We start from the raw sequence: 23897 nt of genomic DNA, 5'->3' as shown, positions 1-23897 counted from the left end.
TCCGTAAGATCGTATTTTTTTCACTAAACGGCAATGCGGGGCGGTGTCAAATGTCAAATGTGTGATCCCCGTTGTCCACTGCGCTGTGGATCTCATGGAGGAACAGAGCGAGCTGAGTTTCACAGGATCTCTGTTTGCGGAATCCATGTTGATTTTTATAGAGGAGCTGTTCATTTTCCAAGAACGTCATAATATTTGAGCCTAAAACTTGTTCCATTATTCTACAACAGATTGACGTCAACGATATAGGTCTATAATTGTGTGGATCTGTCTTACGGCCTTTCTTAAAAACGGGAATGATCTGCGCTTTTTTCCACTCATTAGGTACCTTTCGTTGCTCAAGCGATCTACGATAAATTACTGCTAGAAAGGGAGCAAGTTCTTTCGGGTAATCTTTATAGAATCTTATAGGTATCTCATCTGGTCCTGAAGCCTTTCCACTACTAAGGGGCCGGCCGGTGTGGCCGTGCGGTTCTGGGCGCTACAGTCTGGAGCCGAGCGACCGCTACGGTCGCCGGTTCGAATCCTGCCTTTGGCATGGATGTGTGTGATGTCCTTAGGTTAGTTAGGTTTAAGTAGTTCTAAGTTCTAGGCGACTGATGACCTCAGAAGTTAAGTCGCATAGTGCTCAGAGCCATTTGAACCATTTGAACCACTACTAAGGGATTGTAGCAGCTTTTCAATTCCGCAATCGGTTATCTCAATATCTGCCATTTCGACGTTCGCATGACGAGTGAAAGGAGGGGCATTGTTACGATCTTCCGCGGTGAAACATCTTCGGAAGACCGAATTCGGTATTTCGGCCTTCTCTCTGTTATCTTCCGTTTCGGTGCCAGTGTGGTCGCTGAGAGAATGAATAGATGATTTTGACCCACTTACTGATACAGAATGAATAGATAATTTTGATCCCTCTTACTGATACCAGCTATAATACTTCGTTAGCTTATAAAACTTCATCTCTCGACGTTAATGGATTCACTGCATTACTTTTATGATTTCTATTTTTTAATGTCGACTGGCATACCTTAGTTGAAAAAAATGTCGTTTTAAAGCTACATTTTGGGCAGGTTAGCGTAAGTGTGGACCAGGACTAATATAACGAGTAGAAAGAAAAGATTTGAGTTGTTTATTACAAATAAACTGTACAACGTAGAAGCACATTGCGCACGTCACTGAATAGAGAGGAAGGTTCAAAGTTTTAACACTGCTGCGCTGTTGCTTGTTTGTAACAAGATGGCGACTACACCCCAAGAGAATTAATTTTGTATGTTGGAATTTACGTGAAGTCAATATATTGTTCAAGTACAACGACCATTCCGCCGTCAATTCAGCCAGAAGCTGCCTCTGCATAAGAAAATTTATTACTGGCATACAAAATTCTAGGAATTTTGTTGCATATGGAAACGGAAGAGCACTGGTCGGCCACGCATGCCTAATCAAAATGTCGAGGGTGACTGGCATGCGTTCGCTCGGAGCCTTCGGAAGTTCACAAGACGCGAGCAGTCGAGAAACTTCAACTTCTCCAGACGACGGTGTGGCGTTTTATGAAACGACGCCTGCAGATGAAGCCTTCAAAGTTGCAATTACTGCCGCATTTGCGTCCCGGCGATCATGAAGGTACGAACAACAAGATCTTGTTCATTACTTTTGACCTCCCAGGTCACCAGACCTCACACGTTGCGATTTTTTTCCTGTGGAGGTACTGGAAAGATGGAGTTGTAGTCTCACCTATGGCAGCTACTCTTCAGGAGCTGAGAAAGAGAATTTTTGAAGCTGTCGATTCAGTAAATAGGGACCTGTTGATCTGTGTATGGAAAAAAAGGACAACCGTTTTGATGTTTCTCGAGCATCACTTGGTGCTCATGTTAAGTGTACGGTATGTGTATAGGTGAACTTAAAACTTTGAACCTTCCTGTATCTAATATCATGAGCCATTTGTTTCTATCTGTTGTCTGTAACAAACACTTGAAATATGTTATTTGTTTTTTAATCGCCCTGTACGACTAGATACATGTGGGCAACTAACCAAAACCATCCTGAAATTGGTCGGTTGAATCAGATTTTAGAAACCAAAGGCTGCGCCAAATTAACGTAAGTCCTTCCAGTTTACCACATTGTCGTGCAGCATGCCAACTGGAATGCAAAATTCGATGTTCTGTGGCTGTGTGTTGGGCTGTGTTGCACTTATAAGCTTTGAGAAGCTCCCAGTCCGGAGAACACGTTTTTTCGACGCTGAAATTTCACACATTTTCCCCTATCTTCTAACGCAGAAAAAAGCATTTTCTTTTTTCTACTGATGTGCTTGGGATTAAGGATAGATGTACATTCCTACAATACAGCATGGTTGTTTCTTCTGAATGTACTAAATAGCTCTGTCGTGTAAAACTTAATGTAGCATCCGGAAGCCATCATGGGATTCCTTTTTCTACAGATAAACTGTAAACTACTCTTGCGATTCCGTTATGCGTAAGTGGTGTGGGGGCGGCGGGGAGGGGACTTCCTTATGGGAACTGGAAACGGATGACTGGTGCGTTTTACTGTTGCCATGCTTAGGTATCGAGAATTCGCAACGAAATCCGCACGTAAGCATGCTGAGTTTTGTAGAAACCTTTAGGGGCGTAGAAGTGCGAACGTTATCGGAAACCTGTGTTTTATCGAAGAAATAACGAACACATATCGATGTAAGCATACTGAAAGAAAATGTACGCTTGTGTTCCTGAAAATATTGTTCTGAATGCTAACTGTACGATATAGCTTCTGTTTAACGCACCAAGACAGATGATGACACCTGCACAGTATCCTTGTTTAAACCCGACTTTAGTTTTAGTAATTTATTTGTCTGGAGTTCATGTTAAAATGGTATATGCAAAAGCATAAACATAAATACATTTATACTGGACATACATACATGTGACTAATGAGAAGACAGACTGCCAGCCCTAACCTTATATAAGGAAGCATCCTGGCATTTGCCTACAGTGATTTAAGAAAACCATGGAAAACATGAATCAGGATGGCTGGTCAGAGCATTAAACTCCATCCAGCCGAATCTGAGGCCAGTGTCTTAACAAATTCATTACCAGCCTAACGCACAATTCTCTTTTGTTTGCACACACTTTGAACACGTTAGCTCAATAATGTGAACACTACATTGTTCATTTAATCTCCAGATGTCAGTTGCGATCTGATAGCAACATAGGTACTGCGCACTTGGCGAGCAAGTCATTGACTTTCCCTATATGCACATCAAGAAATGCATCTACACATACGCTAGGCATTCATACTTTTGTCTTGGATATATTGCCCAGGAATTAAATTAAAAATTGATCCCATACCCCAGTTCTGACCAAAGTTTTCAGGAGATTTCCCTTGCTTGTGGGGCAAATCCTGCAACTGGAAGTCCCCTTCAAAATACACTCCTGGAAATGGAAAAAAGAACACATTGACACCGGTGTGTCAGACCCACCATACTTGCTCCGGACACTGCGAGAGGGCTGTACAAGCAATGATCACACGCACGGCACAGCGGACACACCAGGAACCGCGGTGTTGGCCGTCAAATGGCGCTAGCTGCGCAGCATTTGTGCACCGCCGCCGTCAGTGTCAGCCAGTTTGCCGTGGCATACGGAGCTCCATCGCAGTCTTTAACACTGGTAGCATGCCGCGACAGCGTGGACGTGAACCATATGTGCAGTTGACGGACTTTGAGCGAGGGCGTATAGTGGGCATGCGGGAGGCCGGGTGGACGTACCGCCGAATTGCTCAACACGTGGGGCGTGAGGTCTCCACAGTACATCGATGTTGTCGCCAGTGGTCGGCGGAAGGTGCACGTGCCCGTCGACCTGGGACCGGACCGCAGCGACGCACGGATGCACGCCAAGACCGTAGGATCCTACGCAGTGCCGTAGGGGACTGCACCGCCACTTCCCAGCAAATTAGGGACACTGTTGCTCCTGGGGTATCGGCGAGGACCATTCGCAACCGTCTCCATGAAGCTGGGCTACGGTCCCGCACACCGTTAGGCCGTCTTCCGCTCACGCCCCAACATCGTGCAGCCCGCCTCCAGTGGTGTCGCGACAGGCGTGAATGGAGGGACGAATGGAGACGTGTCGTCTTCAGCGATGAGAGTCGCTTCTGCCTTGGTGCCAATGATGGTCGTATGCGTGTTTGGCGCCGTGCAGGTGAGCGCCACAATCAGGACTGCATACGACCGAGGCACACAGGGCCAACACCCGGCATCATGGTGTGGGGAGCGATCTCCTACACTGGCCGTACACCACTGGTGATCGTCGAGGGGACACTGAATAGTGCACGGTACATCCAAACCGTCATCGAACCCATCGTTCTACCATTCCTAGACCGGCAAGGGAACTTGCTGTTCCAACAGGACAATGCACGTCCGCATGTATCCCGTGCCACCCAACGTGCTCTAGAAGGTGTAAGTCAACTACCCTGGCCAGCAAGATCTCCGGATCTGTCCCCCATTGAGCATGTTTGGGACTGGATGAAGCGTCGTCTCACGCGGTCTGCACGTCCAGCACGAACGCTGGTCCAACTGAGGCGCCAGGTGGAAATGGCATGGCAAGCCGTTCCACAGGACTACATCTAGCATCTCTACGATCGTCTCCATGGGAGAATAGCAGCCTGCATTGCTGCGAAAGGTGGATATACACTGTACTAGTGCCGACATTGTGCATGCTCTGTTGCCTGTGTCTATGTGCCTGTGGTTCTGTCAGTGTGATCATGTGATGTATCTGACCCCAGGAATGTGTCAATAAAGTTTCCCCTTCCTGGGACAATGAATTCACGGTGTTCTTATTTCAATTTCCAGGAGTGTATATTCTGAATTGGGACTCCCTTCGCCCCAGTACAAGCTTGCCTGTTATTTGACTTAAAAGACCCTGCCTCTACAATAGTTCACAATGTAAAGAGCGCACACTACCTTAAAAAAAGTGTCATCAAGTTATCAACCCAAAGATTGTTTTGAACACCACAGGGTTTTACTAGGCATGGTCCTATTGGACGTACATACCATTGCCTTCCTCTGACCTTTGACGTGACTCTGCATTCAGAGAATGAAAAATATAATAAAAATATTTCTTACAACAGTACTTCATTATAGAAAAGAAAAATAACTCTGCTGCATTAAGCACGGATTATAAATCTGTAGATTGTGTCATAAACACACATAGTTTTAGGGATGAATATTAACTGTCACATAACATGGGAATGAACACAAAAACGCATTGGCAAAAAGAATGTCATCTTCCTGTAATGCTCTAATGGTTCTGTCTTCAGTCTGCAACAGCCAGTGTGGCCTATGTACAGTCAGTTCTTAGCCATGGGATTCTTTTCTGGGGGTCTTAAGGCACAAAACATGGGCACAGTTTTTAAACTGCATAACAAGGCCGTAAGTAACTGGGAGTAGTGGTCAGACTCATTGTAGAGAACTATTTAAGAAAACTCGGTATCCTTACTACACCAAGTTAGTATATCTACCAATCCGTTGTGCAAATCAGGAAAAACATTTGTAAGCAGTCCACTAATGGTTATACACATGATCATGGATCAGCTTACCTTTACCAAGGAAAAACAAACAAAAAACTCGAAACAACATTTAGTATCAGAGAATAAAATTGTATAATAAATTGCACAAGGAGATGAAAAACATTACTAAAATACATCTGTTTCAAAAGCAACTAAAACATTATCATAGGTAAAGCATACTACACAATTAAATATTACTCAGAGGATTCAGGGTAGTGGTTGATAATGAAAGAAGATAACTGCAACATTCTGTCACATTGAAATACATTATCACAACGTAATATTTTTTACGAGACAATAATGTGCCCTTGTGTTTTTCCTGAGCTCAATGAGTGCATCATGGGGGGAATGATGAATCAATTTTTCATGTAGACTCATGGGAACACATGGAAACGTGCATGGATCATTACATGCCTGAAGTCAGTTTTCAGAACAGATTACAGGTAATGCAAGAGGCTTAACAGTATTTTTATGGTGTAGGAGTTACCAGCAGATGTCCTTAGTGCATTGTGTAGTATTGAAGTGCAAAAATATGTATCATGTTATAATTTGTCTAGAACAAGTTATGTGTAAATTAAATATCAGTGTACAGTAGGGACTAACTAAATTAGACAGCGCTGTTGTAAAGACATGACCTCATATTCACGAGGATAGAGTTTGCTCTGCCCAACCTTGATTTAGGTTTTCCCCGATTTTTCTAAATTACTTCTGGCAAATGCTGCGATGGTTCCATTGTTAAGGCCACAGTCAACGTCCTGTCCTACTGTCACGAAAGATACTTGTACAGGGTGTTAACTAATATGTGGGAAACCTCTGGGGAATGGATACAGGACTTTAAAATAAGCAAAACTTCATATATACATATTTACCTTTCGCTACTTGAAATGACCCCCATGAAAAACGAGCGATAGTAGAACAATGAAATTTTGTGGAAACTATTGTAAGGACATGTGCAAGTAACGAATAAACAATTGAAGAAACGCCTTTCAATTTGCACATTAGAGGGTAGAATTTGTTAATTACATACCATGTTTACGTTATAGGTTACAAACGTGCCCATTGTGGCGACCATCTGCATCCACAACAGCCTGGAATAACACTAGGGATACCATCTCACAGTTTTGTGCAGCACTTTCTGAATGGTGGACCATGAAATGTTCTGCTGCCATGACACAGCTCGTGCAGTGTTTGAAGATCGCACGTTGCATCCAACATTCTCAGCCATTCTTCAATTCTTCAACAGCTTGTGGCGCAGTAGGCCATTGCCCTCTCCCGGGAGTAGTTCCCAAATCGCCAGTTAATTCGAACTTCCGAATCATGTTCTTCAACAATGATGCAGAAGGAGGACGTCCCCGTATTGCTTTAACACATCGACACTCGCGAAGGGCAGCAGCAGTGTTGCTGTTGTTTCGATAAAACGGCCTTGTGAGTAAGCCCCTGCTCACGTTGACCACGTACATGTTGACAGTCTGCAACTGTAACACACAGTAATGGTAGTGTTTGAGCCGTATATCGCCATACCACTACTGGCGGCTAACAGCAGTTCATTACGCTAACACTACTAACAACGCAAATCCTGTAGCAGACAGTCTGAACAGCATTCATTTGAAGTTTGCTACCCATACGGTAAATGGAATTTTTACATCTACACTTGCTCAGGTAGCGAAAGTTTAGTTATAACAACCATATATATGGTCAATTATTTGTGTTTACTTATTCGCACTTTTTTGTTGCATGTCTGCTTCATTTCAGTCTTTTTGTTTTCAAATTTCCAACGTGGTTCTATGGCTATTCATTATTTTCAAATGCTGTTTGGTTTGGGCAATGGTAAGTTGAAGCCTTCTTCTTCTTATCTTAGTTGTCATGGTACAAGTAAATAAACAAATCCATTTAGTGTTGAGAACACATTCAAAGTGGAAGATTACTCGACAGTTCTTATTGGACTATGTTTAGTGTGTACCGAACAGTGGCATAATGAAGGTTTTACCGCTAAACCTTCAAAGAACAAATATATTAACTTTAGACAATCACACAAAACAATTCAGTTTAAAAGTGTAATAAACTCACCAGTTGATGCACTCCTTGTAGAATAAACAACGCCTTCAATTTTGTAAAGTGAAGCTACATGCTAAAGTAAACACATCTTTCTAATTCCTCTACGCTTAGCAATCAAAAGCTTTTTGGCAACGTCATCCAAGTTAAGGGAACGACATGTTTCATGTTCATTGCTTATAACTGCTAAAAGTCATAATCCGGACTGAGACATTGAGTTTCCAAGAAACGTTTTTATTAATTTTAATTTAGAAATTTTTGTGAGATCTTTAATTGACGACTTGTTTCTTTTCTTTCTAAATTCTTTCGACATAAGTGTTTTCACGCTAATAAGTTCATATGAAAGATTTACGATTAAATTTGATTTGTACTTTCTAACAAGCCTTCCTTCTCTTTTCTGAATATTCTCATTTTCTAATTTAAAATGATAACCAGGATGTAGGAAAGAAAAATAATCGTTAACATTCAATGGGCTGGTAAAACTTTTGTTTAAATGTTGTATTAAAATATCGACAGTAGCATTTATAACTGTGACTTGAAAGGACTGTAGTGTATCTACAATTCTACGAGTCTGAGGTCAGCTTAGGATCAAAGCTCCGCACTTTCGCTAATACTTCCGCTTCTTCTTCTACAACTTCAAAATTGTTGCTTAGGGGGACTTGATTGTTTCTTGCAGGTTGAAGAAGTAGAGACGCATTCCCTATACAAGCATTAGAGACTGCAGAAGCTGAGAAACTAGATTAATATTTTTCAAAATCTTACTCTGAAATACGAGACACGGAAGAAAATCAAAAGTTTCCAAATTATAAGCTTCTTTCTTCTCTGCTTCCTTTTTACCCTTTAAAATCCCACTGGAGAGACACTGCAAAATTTCTATGAAATTATGTTTGATGGATAACAATGAATCAAATCTGGAAGATCATGTAGTTGGGCACTGGTGCTTCAGAGTCATTATAACACATCTGTCAGTTGCAATAGTTTTGTTTGTTTGTTGCTATCAAACCACGGAAGTACTAAAGAAAACATAAATACATTGTATTTTCTCATAAAACTGCCGTAGTTCCACTATATTTGTGATGTATCATTTAATACCAGTTTTAAGTTATGTGCTGAAAAATATATAAACTCAGCATTTATGACATGTATTTTAGTTCTTGACTGCAAATCTGAGAATTTGTCACTCATAGATACAGCACCATTGTATCCCTGAGGTCTGCACTTATGCAGTTGCATGTTCATCTTATCTAAGTTGGTTATTATTTCTTTTAGACAACTCTCTGCATCATAACCTTACTTTATGGAACCCTAAAAACGATTCTTTATTCCAAACTCCTTTCTAATTGGTCTGCTTAAATCGGAGGTGTAATGTGTTAAACAACACTGAGTTGGTCCTTTCATGATACATCGTTTGTTGTGTGTACTATAAGTGGAAAGAATTGCTGCTGTGTAGTTTCACCAATGATCTGCTCTAAAACACAATCATTTAACAGTTGTGTCATCTCATACTGAATCTGTGAGCTGAGATTTCTTTTAGTTTTCTTCATTTGAAAGATGTACCCATAGAAGAGAATCATATCTGGAGCAGAGGTCTAATATATTTAAGAAATTGCAACTCTATTTCTACGTTTCACCTTCATGAGAGCCACACACAGCAATTTGACATAAAGCATGCCCTTGTTACATCCATTATTGTAGAAATTATAGTTTTCATTTGACCATGCCCTTCATCGAAAAGCGTAATGATTTTTTTGTGATTTTCCACATACTGTATGTAACACATGCATTTAAATGCATAACGCAACTTTAATGTATCGGTACTTTTTTTTGCTTAGATCTTGCAGTCATAATTTGTCCATTAGCCCATGCATTTTCTCCACCTCAAAATAACCAGCACATTACACAATATACTGATCTTACAGTATGAGAATAGCATAGAAAATATCGACCAATTTTAATATAATTGTAATAATAACCACACGTAAACGATCTTTTGGTCTTGGTGTCTCTATCGAAACTACTGTGAGGCTTGCATGGCCCGCTATTTATGATTTTCAGTTTAGTTTCTTCACACAGTTTACCTTAGGATAATCCTCCATTAGTGATAAAGAGTGCATTCTGCTGACTATCTTGCAGTGAAGAAATCACTGTTGGTGAGACCAGGATATGTCGCTGGTGGTCAGTTTTCAATGTGCTCATCATTAGAATTTACACCCGATTCATCTTTGCAGCTGGTATTGTGCCATCTATGAACTTGCAGACTGCAGAATCTTCCCCTGTTTTTTGCTGTTGCATTGGTTTACACTTTCAATTTTTAAATTGTCAGACTTTTCTCCAGTTTCACTTTCGTTACTAATTTTGATACCTTTCTGTTCTGTGTGTGTAGCTTATTGTGGTATTCTAACGAACTGTCATTAAAGGAGCAAGTAGAAGAAAACAATTTTTTTCATATATGTGATTCCTTTCTACTGAGAGCACGAAATAATTCTAAGCAAGTTATTAAATTTTTCACTGTCCATCTGCAGAAAGTTGATGCAGTCATCAATTTCCATTAATAGGTTTTCATGTATTTATCTCGTTTTAAACCATTCCCTGGGCCAGCGTCTTGTTTTCTTATTCTTCTTTAAACCCAGTACCAAAATCAATGCAAGGGCTGCTTTGTCTGCATTTGTGGCCATTCTCATTACCCCCAAGATGTTCACAAACACGAACAGCGTCTGCATCGAAATGAGGTGAAACTGGCAAACGTTGTTAGTATGTGTAAGGGCATGTTTGACAAATCCATGGCTAGACAAGGGCTCATTTGACAGAGAGGTTTGCTTGTTTATGGAGGGCCTTTACGATAAGGAAACAGAAGACGACAGCAGTGCTCCTAATAACCTGGCAATGAACTTCGAATACGGGGAACTATGGCGCGGAAAAACCGTATTATTGTTTTGCAAAATAAGAGCAATAGATGATAATATATTTCATTTATACTTTACGGTTGGGCCTGGTAGTCTGGCGGTAATGTGCACTAGTCATGGCCAATTTCTGGTAAACCAATGTACAAACTACTGCCAACGATCGATTTCTTTTTGCTGATTGTATGCTGTGTACTTCTGATACAATAATAAGTAAATAAATCATATTGAGAACAATAATGGCAGCAGTACTAGAGAAATAGCAGGAATTGAGAATGTGAGAAATATGACAGTGTGGAAAGTCTTATGAGAGCAACTCTTTTATCCATTCCATCTTCAGAGAGTGCAAGGTCTTATTTAAATCAATTTTCATGCTAGAAAAGCTTCTTGTACTTAGTTACTGGGGGTGTGTGCAAATGAACAACACCTTTCTTACCACATACTATTCACTGATGAAGCAAAGTTTACCAGGAATGGAGTGCAGAGTTTCACAACTCATGCATTGGCGGATGAGGATCCTTTTCCGGTTTTGCAAGCAAGACATCAACAACATGTTCTGGGATGAGGTCCGTCTTTGGCAGAACACAATTTTTTTTTAATCCCAAACTTCCATATTGGTAAAGCAAACACTGACAAAAGAGCTTCAACCTCAAGATGATTATATCAACAGCAGTTTCGCATTAATGTATGGGCTGGCAAAACTCAAATGGGTTAGTTGGACCTTTCATTTTCCATGGACTCTGACATGCAGTGAGTTTTGTAATGGAGTGTGTAAATCTATGCTGGAAGACCTTCCAGTACACTTAAGTCAGAACATGTGGTTCACACACGATGGGGGCCACATTATTTCGCTCTGCAAGCAAGAATAATTTTAAATTAAATTAACGTTTCCCAAACAAATGGATAGGTCATGGGGCACTAACATCGTGGCCTGTTCGATCTCCTGATCTCAAACCGTCCGAGTTTTATTTTTGAGGGTATTTAAAAGTCATACTGTAGTGTATTGCGAATGTTGACAATCTTGGCCAGCGTGTTCAAGGATTTAAGCAGACTCCTGAAATTTGGAAGGATTTAGACGCTCTTTGATGTGGCGTTTCGAAGCGTGTGTTAGAGCAGCTGACAAACGTTTGGAGCATTTCATTTAACTACCAGAAAAAGAACAGAGAAAGTACCTGTAGGACCTAGCTGGAAATTTGAAAACAAAAAGACGCAAACGAATCAAATATGAAACAACAAGAAAGGGGCTCTAACTAAGAAAAATAAAAAAAACTGGCCATATGTACATTTCAACATTTTTGATTCTTTTTAAGCCCTATCAATTCCCCAGAGGTTGGTTAGTAGTTAGTTGGTAGGTAACACGCTTTATATTCTGTGTTTATGTATATTTTGAACTACGGGTATTTATTTTCCGTGAATTATGATGATAAATTCTATATCATTGTGAGATGATCCCTGAATGAATAAATTAAATCAAAGAGATAGGATCAGCGCATAAACACGGCTTGCAAGGTTTAGGGAGTGCTGCTCTTTTGCAAGAAATATGGAAAACTGCATGACAGCTATTTGCTTTACACAATGCCTGCTTTGCAATACAATTACACAATCCCGAATTTTCAGGGTTGCCAGAGAAATTACTCGCTTCACATTATCTCAGAATACTTTTGTGCGGAAACACTATCTTAAATTTTCCTGATAGCGTTAGGATAACTTCACTAGAGCCATTAAAAGAAAAAAGTAGGTATTTGCATATTCCTTTTGAAGATTCGATATACTTCTTGCGCGTCAAAAATCGATCTGTCAATTTTTATTTTCTTCTAACTTCAAATGGAATTTCAAATCCCCGACCGACCATCCAGATGTAGGTTCTCCTGATTCTCCTAAATCTCTTGTGGCAAGTGCCGGGATGGTTCCATTGAAAGGGCACCGTCTATTTCCTTCCACATCCTTCCCTAATCTGAGCTCATGCCCCGCATATAATGACAGCGTTCTCGACGGGACGTTAAGCAGTAACCTTCCTTTCTTCCTTCAAATGGAAATTAATTCTTCAGTATCCAAAATCTGCAATCTCCTTTCATGTTTAACAAAGTAATTCAGCTCCTAGCGCACAGTACAAGTATTGACATTTCTACGCGTCAGTATACTTTTTACGCTCAAGTAATTTTCATGGTTACTACCATTTCGTTCTCTTTTACACTTGAACATAGCAATGATTAGATTACGGGATATCAGATTTCAAGAATTGCCACCCCGTTCTATTCGTAACTGCGGCAGTCATACAAATTTTGATGCAAAATATCGGTTCGTTTTAACCGTACGTTTTAGTTCTTTGATGAAAGTACGCTGCCAATAACGCTGGACCACCGACCTCGGTTACCCCGAATGAAAATGGCTGATGTGCGTAGCGGATATGTTAAGTTATTAATATCGGTTATAAAGTTTTATTGATTTTTTTGTGCGTGTATGTTTCTTGCTATTGTTGAATAAGTTCCGAATGAATGGCGAAAGACGGATTACATGAAACGATGGGGTTGCTGAACCCCCTCGTAATTTATCCGCTATGGTGTAATTATATTCTGTCAATAAGCTATGTGGTTTAGTACTCACTCCCCTGTGAGACAATGTATCACAAGCTTTACGGCGTGTAGATGACGTTTTTGTGTCTGTGATTCCGTCTCATTTAAGACTAGCAAAATTTGGACGAACTCTTAATATATCGTACAGTGTGTGATTCAGGTTATGGCAGGGAAGTGTTTGATGTGAGGAAACTTTGCCGTTTTTATGCCTGTAAGTATATTGGTATCAGAATTTCAAACACTATTTTACAGTCTGGTAGTGTCGATAATGTCAAAATTAGCAATAAGTGATTTGTAAGTAATGGATTCATCTGATTAGGATTCATGTTTTAAACATTTAAGAGAGCGTATTTCACAACTTGTTAAAAATTTCATGATTGAACGCAATTATTTACGTTTTATGTTTATGTTTACTTCGTTGAGAAGTTGAGGTCAATAACTCACAAATACAAGTTAATGATAAATTGTAGCCTAAGTGTAGTAGCAACTGACAGTATTCAGTTTGAACCATGTTTTCGTCATTTTGAATTCTTATCTGTTCAAAGTTATCTACTGAATTGAAGTATTTTTTCAACCAAAGGGCAGCATGAGGCCACAGTGACTTTTGTTTATAATTTTAGCAAGTGCCAAATTTCTGTATTATTAAGTGTAGGGTGCAAACTGTTTATCAGCTAGCATATTCTTCCATTTAATTTTCATTTATGGAAACACTTGTACATCTTTTACCATAATACTTTCAGAGTAAGAATTACACACCTCTTTATAGTACACAGCTGGTGAATACTCTTTTGTCCTCGTTTATCTCTGGTGTGAATACTGGTTTCATGCAAGTTGAAGTTCAAATAAAGTTGTTTGATGTAAATCAATTTTTAAGAATGTTTTGTTTCTTGGACTTACGAACATACACATTTAACACTTCAGTCAAGACTAAGCTGCCATAAGGAACTGTCACCACTTGTTTGGGTATAAAGTTGATGCATTTGAACAAATCCTTCCTTCAGTCTCTGGTGTTATGTGGGTGTAACAGCTCCAGTGAAAATACATGCTACATTTAAGAACTATGCACAGTTGTAGTTCATTTGAAGAAGCAGCAGCTCAAGTATGCGTTGTGACTAAAATTAGTTGGGCACTCAGTTAACAATGGGGGGGGGGGGGGGGGGGGGCAGACCTGAATAGAACAAAGTGAAAGTTTTGGAATTTTTACAGGATGTACATTGTATATAGGAAGGGATGTAGTGTATTGAATATAAATGCATTTGTATGTCACCCTGGCGATACAGTTAAATAATGTTTAGCCGTCACCCTGCAACCAAAATATGACAGAGGAAGTAAAAATAGTATGTTATGATGGGAAATATCCAGACCATATATACAATCTAGGTAAGGATTCAAAATTATGTTTGTGAATGGGCTGTTGATCATTAATTTATAACCAGTGGATATTTACAAATAGCATTATGTCACGTAATACCTCAAATGGTGTATTACAACAGCAGTCAACTCAGCTCTCACAAGTTGTACATGAAATAAATAAGTAAATAAATGTACCAATATATTGTTACCATATGAATAAAAGGTTCAGTGTCAAAACGCTTGTGTGGTAGGAGTTTCATGTCTCCCATGTTTTACATAAAGAAAAAAATCCTTGTAGTAGTACAGCTTTTCTAAAATATGTGCAATGAATAGGCATGCTGAGCAGGTTTAAAGAATGTAGTATCTTGTGAATTCACATTTTTCTCAAGAATGTTGGTCAAAAACATTGAATATTGATGGAATCACAATATTGAATATTCAACAAATGCCTTACTCCACCTCCATTGCTCGATTGTAGTGCCATGCATTGTAAAAATGTGGAACACTGTGCAGAATAAATATTTAAAGACTGTACAGACGTGTTTTAATTTTGAAGGAAAAAATATAATGGTCCTGTACAGATCTCATAGTTCAGGCTATAGATTTTTTTGTTCCCCTCTTGGCTGCACATTTTGCAGATCAAGGCATCAAAGTAACTTTTACACAGGTTTCAGTAGGCCTACTAACTTTTAGACAAGATTTTACCCCATGAAAATGTTAATTTTCACAAGTCTTTCAAACTTGTACATTTGTTATACTTTCATACTAAGCTACATATAAACAGTACCACAGTCAAAGATACATTCTTCATAGAGTGATGAAAACATTGAGAAAAAGAAACAGTGCACAATTATTGAAACTGAAATTAATCAATGCGTAGTCTCATCATATACTGCTAAACAAAAAATGTGTTTCTGTGGGTCCACTTGCAACACAGATCGTAAAAGCCTATCTTGAAGATCAAGGCACAAGGTCTGCAACACAGGCAAAATGGATGACAAGTATAACACACTTGTACAAACCTTCATTGCTTTCTTTAAAATTTGGAATTCCAGTCTGAATTGTTACAAAAACAGTTTGGATAGCTAATGGCTGTATTATGATATGAAGCACAGTAAAATTGTGCAGTCTCAACACACACACACACACACACACACACACACACACACACACACACACACACACACACAGAATTTCACTACAGACAATACTACAACACATGTTAAAATATGATCATACAGGGGGAATAAATGCATTATACAGGGTGTAGTGAGTTCTCAGTAGGGAAAGAACTACGAGGACAAAGTATAGTTTATCACTGTGTTATATCTTTTATGTGGGAAAATGAAGCTTGTTTGCTACCTATCAGAGTTGCACACACCAATTAATGGCCACATCCTTTCAGTAGCGAACACTAGATTTTCGTGCAACTATAAGGAAACAGTGTTCACAGTTTGTGGCATAGGTATCTGACAAAACTCCACTCAAACAGGCCTTTGAAGTCCCAGTGGTACCAACTGACCACTGTGTCATTCTCAACCAATAGATGTCTCATTATTTGGAGAATTTTAGGAAAGTGTGGTTCATCTGTAAAGGAGACTGCATGTAAGATGCTAGTACAACTTAGTCTCAAGTACTGCTAGATTGTTTGGAATCCGCAACACATCAGATTAAAGGAAGACATTGAAGCAATTGAGAGGGGGGGGGGGCTGCTAGATTTGTTAGTGATAGTTTCAAAATACATGCAAAGTATTACAGAGGTGCTTCCGGAACTTGAATGGGAATCTGTGGAGGGAAGGCGTTGTACTTTTCAAGAAACACTCTTGAGAAAATTTAGAGAACCAGCATTTGAAGCTGACTGCAGAACGATCCTACTACTGCCGACAAACATTTTGTGTAAGTACCACAAAGATAAGATACAAGAAATTAGTGCTCGTCTGTTGGCATATAGGTAGTTGTGTTTTCCTTTGCTCTGTCTGTGAGTGGAACAGGAAAAGAAAACTAGTGGTGGTACAAAGTACCATTCACCACGCACCTTATGGCGGCCTGCTGAGTACGTATATGTTGAGGAGATATGGAGGGAGATGTAGTCAGTACAGCGCTCTCCATCCATAGTCAGCTTTTGTGACCGGAGGTAGTACTTCTCATCAAGTAGCTCCTTAATTCACCTCACAAGAGCTGATTACACACTGTTTGCCAACAGCGGTGGGTAGACCCAGTCGGCCACCCATCCATGTGCTAGCCAATATTATTATTATTATTATTATCTTCTGTGGCATGTAGGCTATTTGGGGGCACCTCTGTACATTCACAAAGAGTATTTGCATTCAATAAATGTCGAAGTGAAAAGACATGTGATGTCAGTAATGAACTTTGTGTGGGCCTATGTTCAAACAATTCTGAATCTATTTTCACTATTCCTGTACATATAAGATTCATGTAGGTTGTAGTCAGTTTCAATTCTTTGAAAGGAATTGCAGTCCACATGTTGAATAATTGTGAGAAAAATAATTTTTTTCTTGGGTAACACTTCCTTAACAAATGTAAAGAACTGTATCTAATATTCTGCAGCTTTCATTTTTTACATGTTTAGGCCTATAACAGAACTGAAAAATTTAGTGGTAAAATCCATTTTCAAATCTGAATTGTAATTTTCTGGTAGCTAGTTAAGTCACGGCATTGATTGTACAAAGTCAATTATCTTGAAATTCATGCAAATCTTCTTTATGCCTCAGTGTTTTTTGTATAACTCTGCAACTGCAAAATTATGAGTTTCAACTGCAAAATTATGAGTTTCAAATTAGTCTGCTGTAACTAGTTGATTTTCAGAAGCTGTCTTCTAGTAGAATTTGGATGCTTAAAGACTGTTGCAAATTGTAGCATAACAAACAGAATGGCTAGATCTGCTAGTTTAGTGTCTCCTTGTCTATTTTATTGGTATTCTTCTTCTGACAAAACTTGTAATGTCTTTTAACTAGGTCCGTATAAATTACTTCACAACTGTATCTCCAGAAAATGTGACAACATCTGCTATCTCCAGAAAATGTGACAACATCTGCTATTCATTATATTCAGATTCATACTTTATATAACGCTAATGTTGCATGCAGCCTGCTGTCATCATGAACATATATTATGCTCCAATAATAGCAAAATTGCAACAAATCTTGGAGAAAATAGTAAAGGATTAGCAAATAGTAAACGATTAGCATCTAATCCCTGTTTGGCTTTTGCTGAGGGGATTGGAATTGTTTTCCTGCCTTTGGCTGTTTTCTCATTATTATGTGATTTTCTTTCTATATTTTACTTATATGGTATGCATCCCCCCCCCCCCCCCCGCCCCCCGCAAATAAAGGCAACCAAATGGATTTATGTGGTGAATCTGTTACCAGTATTAGTAGTCAAGCCTTATAAAATTTGAATATCCAACAGTGTACTGCTAGATTCTGAGTTCAATGACAGGTTTGAATAATGATTTGTTGAAGTAGTAGTGAAATTTTATTAGGATACTGTAAAAGTGTAGGTTTTCCACATGAGAAGGTGTTGAATGAACTATTCGATCTGTGGAGAAATGTTGTTGAAATGGGTGTAATTTCTTCTAAATATTGTTTCTGTACATTTGACTTAAGACACAATACAAAAATTGACAGATGATCCTCATATGAGTTAATCTCTAATAATATTTCACAGTGGGAAATAGATGGTACAATCACTTTCCATCACAGTTTTCTTGATTCACTGAGGTTGATTTTAGTACTGATTAAAGACATGCTGCCTCAGAATGGTTGGGTCACAATTGTACATTGAGGTGACAAAAGTCATGGGATATCGTGTCGGACTTCCTTTTGCCTGGCTTAGTGCCACAAATCGACATGGCATGGACTCAAATTATTCTAAGTCCTTCTCTGAAATATTGAGCCATGCTGCCTCCAAAGCGGTCCACAGCTGCGAAAGTTTTTCCAGTGCAGGATTGTGCGCACAAACTGACCTCTTGATTATGTCCCGTAAGTGTTTGATGGGATTCATTTCAGTCAATCTGGATGGCCAAATCAGTGCTCGAATTGTCCAGAACGTTCTTCAAACTAGTTGTGAACAATTGCAGCCCAGTGACATGGCACATTGTCATCCTTAATAATTCCATCTTTTTTGGAAGCATGAAGTCCATGAATGGCTGCAAATGGTCTGCATGTAGCTGAATATAGCCATTTCCAGTCAGCAATTGGTTCAGGTGGACCAGCAGACCCAGTCCATTCCATGTAAACAGGGCCCACACCGTTATGCAGCCACCACCAGCTTGTTGCACAGTGCCTTGTTGACAACTTGGGTCCATGTGTTTGTGGGATCTGCACCACACTCTGAGCCTACCATCAGCTCTTACCAACTGAAATCAGGACTTATCTGATCGGGTCAAAGTTTTCCAGTTGTCTAAGGTCCAACCACTACAGTCACGAGCCCAGGAGTGGCACTGCAGGCAATGTGTGCTGTTAACAAAGGCATTCGTGTTGATAGTGTGGTGCCATAACCCTTTAATGCCAGATTTTGCTCCACTATCCTAACGGATACATTTGTTGTATGTCCCGCATTGATTTCTATGGTTATCTCGTTCAGTGTTGCTTCTCTGTTAGCACAGACAACTGTGTGCAGAGACCGCTGCTCTCGGTTGTTATGTGAAGGCCTTCCGCCACTGCGTTATCCATGGTGATAAGTAATGCATGAAATTTGGTATTCTCAGCACACGGTTGACACTGTGGATCTCGGAATATTGAATACCCTAACAATATCTGAAATGGAATGTCCCATGCGTCTAACTTGTAATCTTACCCTCCCACACATCACTGTTAAAATTCTCTCTCTCTGCACAATTTTGAAAGCTTTGTGACGTGTAAGATATACAGAAGAAAAACTTTTTACTTATCTTCATTTTCTCTTCTTGTTGTTGGCTACAGTTATTGCGCCTAGGGGTACATTCTTGCAGCTGAAATTTTGATTTAAGGTTGTGGGTTCCTGATGACTAAATAACTGATGAAGATTTGCCTGTCTTATTGTCGACTTTTGTTCTTTGTTACATTTTTCAATATCACATCGTCTTTACAATTTCCACTTCTATTATGCCACAAATTACATTGTTAGTGACACAATCAAAAACACGTCTGATTCCATCAGAGGCATGTCTACTACTAATCACATACTGTGGTACTCACAATGTTCCGAAGAGTTTAGAAAGTGAAAGAGATTACATACTTTCTTGACAAAAGAAGAATCATCACCAAGTTATAACATTATTTTACAAAAGAATCCAGAAATAAATTTAATAAATAACATTAGATTGTACAATTAATAATATGAATTTTAAGTATGCCAGATTTTCGTAGTTTCAAATATTTTTAAAAGGAGTAATTTTAACTGTATCGATTGTAACAACTTAATTTCCTTTTATACGTTATAACCTGATATATAATACATCATATACAAAATCGTATGAAATTCTTTTAGTTAAACAACTGCGATAATGTTCACCTATACAAGAATCGGTAATATAAATGGTATCAGTTATTTCTATATAAAAAAGATAATGTTAGGAAAGGGCAACCCATTACAAGCTCCCACTACTGTTCTGCATTCAGTGTCAGCTAATATCCATCGTGTGGCCATAATCACGTTGGATACCTTTTCACATAAATCACCTGAGTATAAATGACAGCTCCGCCAGTGCACTTCCATTTTATACGTAGCGTATGAGACATTACTGCCATTTGTATATTTGCATATTGCTATCCCATTACTTTTGTCACCTCAGTATATAATATTGACCAACTGGAGGAAGACAGGGAGGAAGCTCTCGAAAGTGATGGATAAATAATAAGGTAGCTCCACATTGCAAGTTGGAGGATGGAGAAGAATTAGCAACAACGAGTTCAGAATGGAGACATTTTTGAATATAGTAAGACTCACACTGCGTTAAAACTTCATAAGAAGGAGAATTTATGGTGCCAGCTCTGGTCAAGGATTTTGGTGACTCCCTTTTGCTGTAAGGTGTATACCAGAGCTATCCCATAAAATCCACTCAAATATACTCCCTAATAGGAACACACCCAACCTTTTCCCCCTGACATCACCTATTGGCAATAAATGTGCAATTTCTGTGTGCAGTGTGCCAAAAGTAAGTTGTGTGGGAGTTGTGGAAGTACAGAATGTTTGATGGATTTTTAGTAAAAGTTTCTGTGTATTAATGATGTGGCCTAAATACACTGAACAAAAAATAACGTTCAGAAAGAGTATGAAATGCAGTTACAGATGTTAATGGCATAATGACAATGTGTGGGAAACTTATTACCACAATCACTGGACAGAAAATATTAATTACCAGACAAACTAAAGAATGCAATTTTAATAAATACAGATTCTCTACAGTCCACAACATGTTTAAACGCCTTCAAAAGATTGATATTACTATCATCATTTTAACTTTGTTCAGTAAATCTAATTGTAATAATACAGCTCCTGGAAATATAGAAGCGTCCGGTTCCACCTGTCTGCTTTGACCCATGACGTCACAGATATGGCAGAAACGACCATACACGATGACTCCAATATGGCGCCTATGATGTCATTACGTAAACATGACCACAAACATGAAAATACATTGAAAAACCAACACATACACGTTCCACAAGAAACCTAATTAAAATAACGGGACAAGCGTGGGAAATTGGGGTTTTTTGGGTGGGGAAAAAGTAAATATAAACAAATTTAGACACACATCACCATACCAAATGACACGAAACAACGAAAAAAACTGACAACACAAAACTCCCCTCCACTAAACACAATATCGTCTGGAATTGGACACTTCCCTTGACCTATATAGCTCAACATCATCCCCCGATCCAGGAATTGGCATCGAACACATCCCTTGACCTTTATAGTTCAACATCAGCTCCTGATCCCACAAATAACACTTCTCTTGACCTTTATAGCTCAAAGCAGCTCCCGATCCCACAAATTGGAATCGAACACTTCCCCTGACCTATATAGCTCAACAGCAACTCCTGATATCGGAACAGCCACAACCACACATTGGAATCGAACACTTCCCTTGACCTAGATAGGTCAACAGAAACTACCAATACCAAATCATAAAACCCAAAACTACAACCATGTCCACAATCATCACTACCTCAAAAAACACAACAAACCAACAAAATTGGAATCGAACACTTCCCTTGACCTGTTATCCTTACGACATCTCCACGTGCAGTAATCCCTGGTCCGAGACACCGGAACTTTAGTAAGCCTCATTTCTTTTACGATATACTGAACACTTCACGACTTCATCCAAAAATCCGAATAGTTGAAGAAATTTTATTAGAGACTACGCACTATCCCTCATCATTGCCGACAACCGAAAACTGTTGACCTTGTCAACAAGGACATAAAAAAAAGCAATTTACCAAAATTCACACACGACAAACAGAAAAAAAACTACAATAACATTGAAATAACAAAACTAAAATTCTTAACTCACTGAAAAATATTCTGCTAAAAGCACAGTCCCGATACCACACATGTGCAGTGTTATCACGCAAATGAACCCCATACACCATATAACGCGCTACCCATAAACACACCACCAGAGAGAACCACCGACCACAACAATACACCACCCATAAACACGCCACACACGCAAACTAAACCAAAAACATCACCCAACACACCACCAGAGAGTGCCACCGATCACATCAAAATGACACCTACAAACACGCCACTCTCACAAATTAAATTCCGACGTCACATGCCACAACAGCCTTATGTCCCGGGTCAAAGCCGACGGGTGGTATCAGACTCTTCGGTCAACCCCAGTTCATTGTTTCATTATGCTTCAGCAGTGAATAGAAAATCATTTGCATGTTCAAGAAGTGCACATAAAATTCTTAGGTCTTGTCAGGTTCTTAACGTGTTTCAGCTCTTCTGATTTTGTAGGTAATTAGTTACTCGCATGTTCTGTGGAATGTGCTTATGATTGCTTGTTGTGAAGTCAAATATGTTGATTGATTTACATAAACAGCACAGTTTTTGGAACATATTTGACTACATACTTTGCATGATTGACTATGTATATGAAGTTAAAGCACTGCTCACCAAATAGAAGAGGTGCTGAGTAGGTTTCGTGCACATAGAAAGGGCCATAAATGCAGATCATTGTTTTTTCCATATACTGTTCACTCAGGATCTCTTCTATATGGTGAGCAGTGACTTACCTGTACGTACATAATTACATAATAAAATCCTGCAATTTCTGCTAGTTATTTTATGTCAGTGACTTGTTTTTCTGACGACATTTAAATTTAATCTTAATGTTGATAAACACACATTTGCAAGTCCCCCCACTCCACATATGCTGACCATTAAGAAATAATGTGACTGTTGTTGCCAAGGGAGTACATATTTTTTCATTTTTGTTCTGTTGGTACTGCACAAAGAATTTGTTACTTTAATAGCAGCAAGGCTGTTAAAATTATTTCCCGAATTTCCAATGAATAGAGACATTGTTGAAGCAAAGAGCTTCCAAATGTATCATAAGAGTTTTCTTACCATGACTGAACCCAATTTTGTGTCAGTTCATGAAGTTTTCCAGCTGGAGGCTGATATGAGAGAATCATCTCATTTTTTTGGCTCCATGGAACGAAAACTGAATCTAATGTAATCTAATCCCATAACATTGCAGACATACTATATGGGTGACAAAGCAGGGGACTGAGCAGACCAGTCAAGGATCCTTTCATTTATCAAGGTGTTTGTGGTGTCAACTGCAATGTGGTGTCTTGCATATCCTGCTGGAATATGCCATTTGATACCTTGGTCATGAAGGGTATGACAATAGGGTTTACCATTATTACCACACTGGCAAGTATTCAGTCTTCCTTCAACAATTACTGAATCAGACTTGTTGTCATATCAGTAGCTACCCACATCACTACTCCAGTAGTTACAGGTATGCCTTTTGAGAAACGTTACTTCCTGTGACCTTTCACCAGGCCTTCTATAGACACATTTGTGTTGATATGACTGCTACTAACAGAAGTGAGACTCATCGCTACATCATAGAAAGCTACGCAATGTCCCAGTTGACACTGGCTGTACACCATGCAAGTCTCTATATTGTGTAGTATGGTGTCAGCATACCAAAACAATACATCAGTCCAGTTTCCAGTGAGCTGTTCCTGATGATTTGTGGTTATACTCCGTCTGTAAGCTCTTCCCAGATTGTCATTTGTCGGTGCCAGTGGAATGATTCTACAATTTTCTCATGGTCTATTTATTCTGGAAAGTCCAGTGCCTACTCTAGTCCAGTGCCTACTCTCCTTGCCGCACTGTTGTCCCAAGTCCATTTAGTAGTCACTCATTCTGCTGTCATTGCATTTCTGTGCAATATGTTGGTGTGATGTCACCATGTCACTCTTCACAATGGGTT

At 39.3% G+C, this 23897-nt stretch overlaps 1 protein-coding gene across 7 annotated transcripts in view; it reads left to right on the top strand.

Annotated features, from left to right (window-relative positions):
- The first annotated feature begins 12845 nt into the window (after window positions 1-12845).
- LOC126184547 (serine/arginine repetitive matrix protein 2-like) overlaps window positions 12846-23897 on the top strand; it is a 294117-nt gene continuing 283065 nt past the window's right edge. For all 7 annotated transcript variants that reach the window (XM_049926972.1, XM_049926970.1, XM_049926968.1 and 4 more), the window contains exon 1: window positions 12846-13283. The gene's annotated coding sequence lies outside the window, so the exon portion shown is untranslated. The remainder of the gene's footprint in view (window positions 13284-23897) is intronic.

Source organism: Schistocerca cancellata, chromosome 4, assembly GCF_023864275.1.
Source record: "Schistocerca cancellata isolate TAMUIC-IGC-003103 chromosome 4, iqSchCanc2.1, whole genome shotgun sequence".
NCBI classification, from domain to species: domain Eukaryota; kingdom Metazoa; phylum Arthropoda; class Insecta; order Orthoptera; family Acrididae; genus Schistocerca; species Schistocerca cancellata.
Note: the sequence above shows the minus strand (reverse complement) of the source record. Positions and strands in the feature narration are given on the sequence as shown.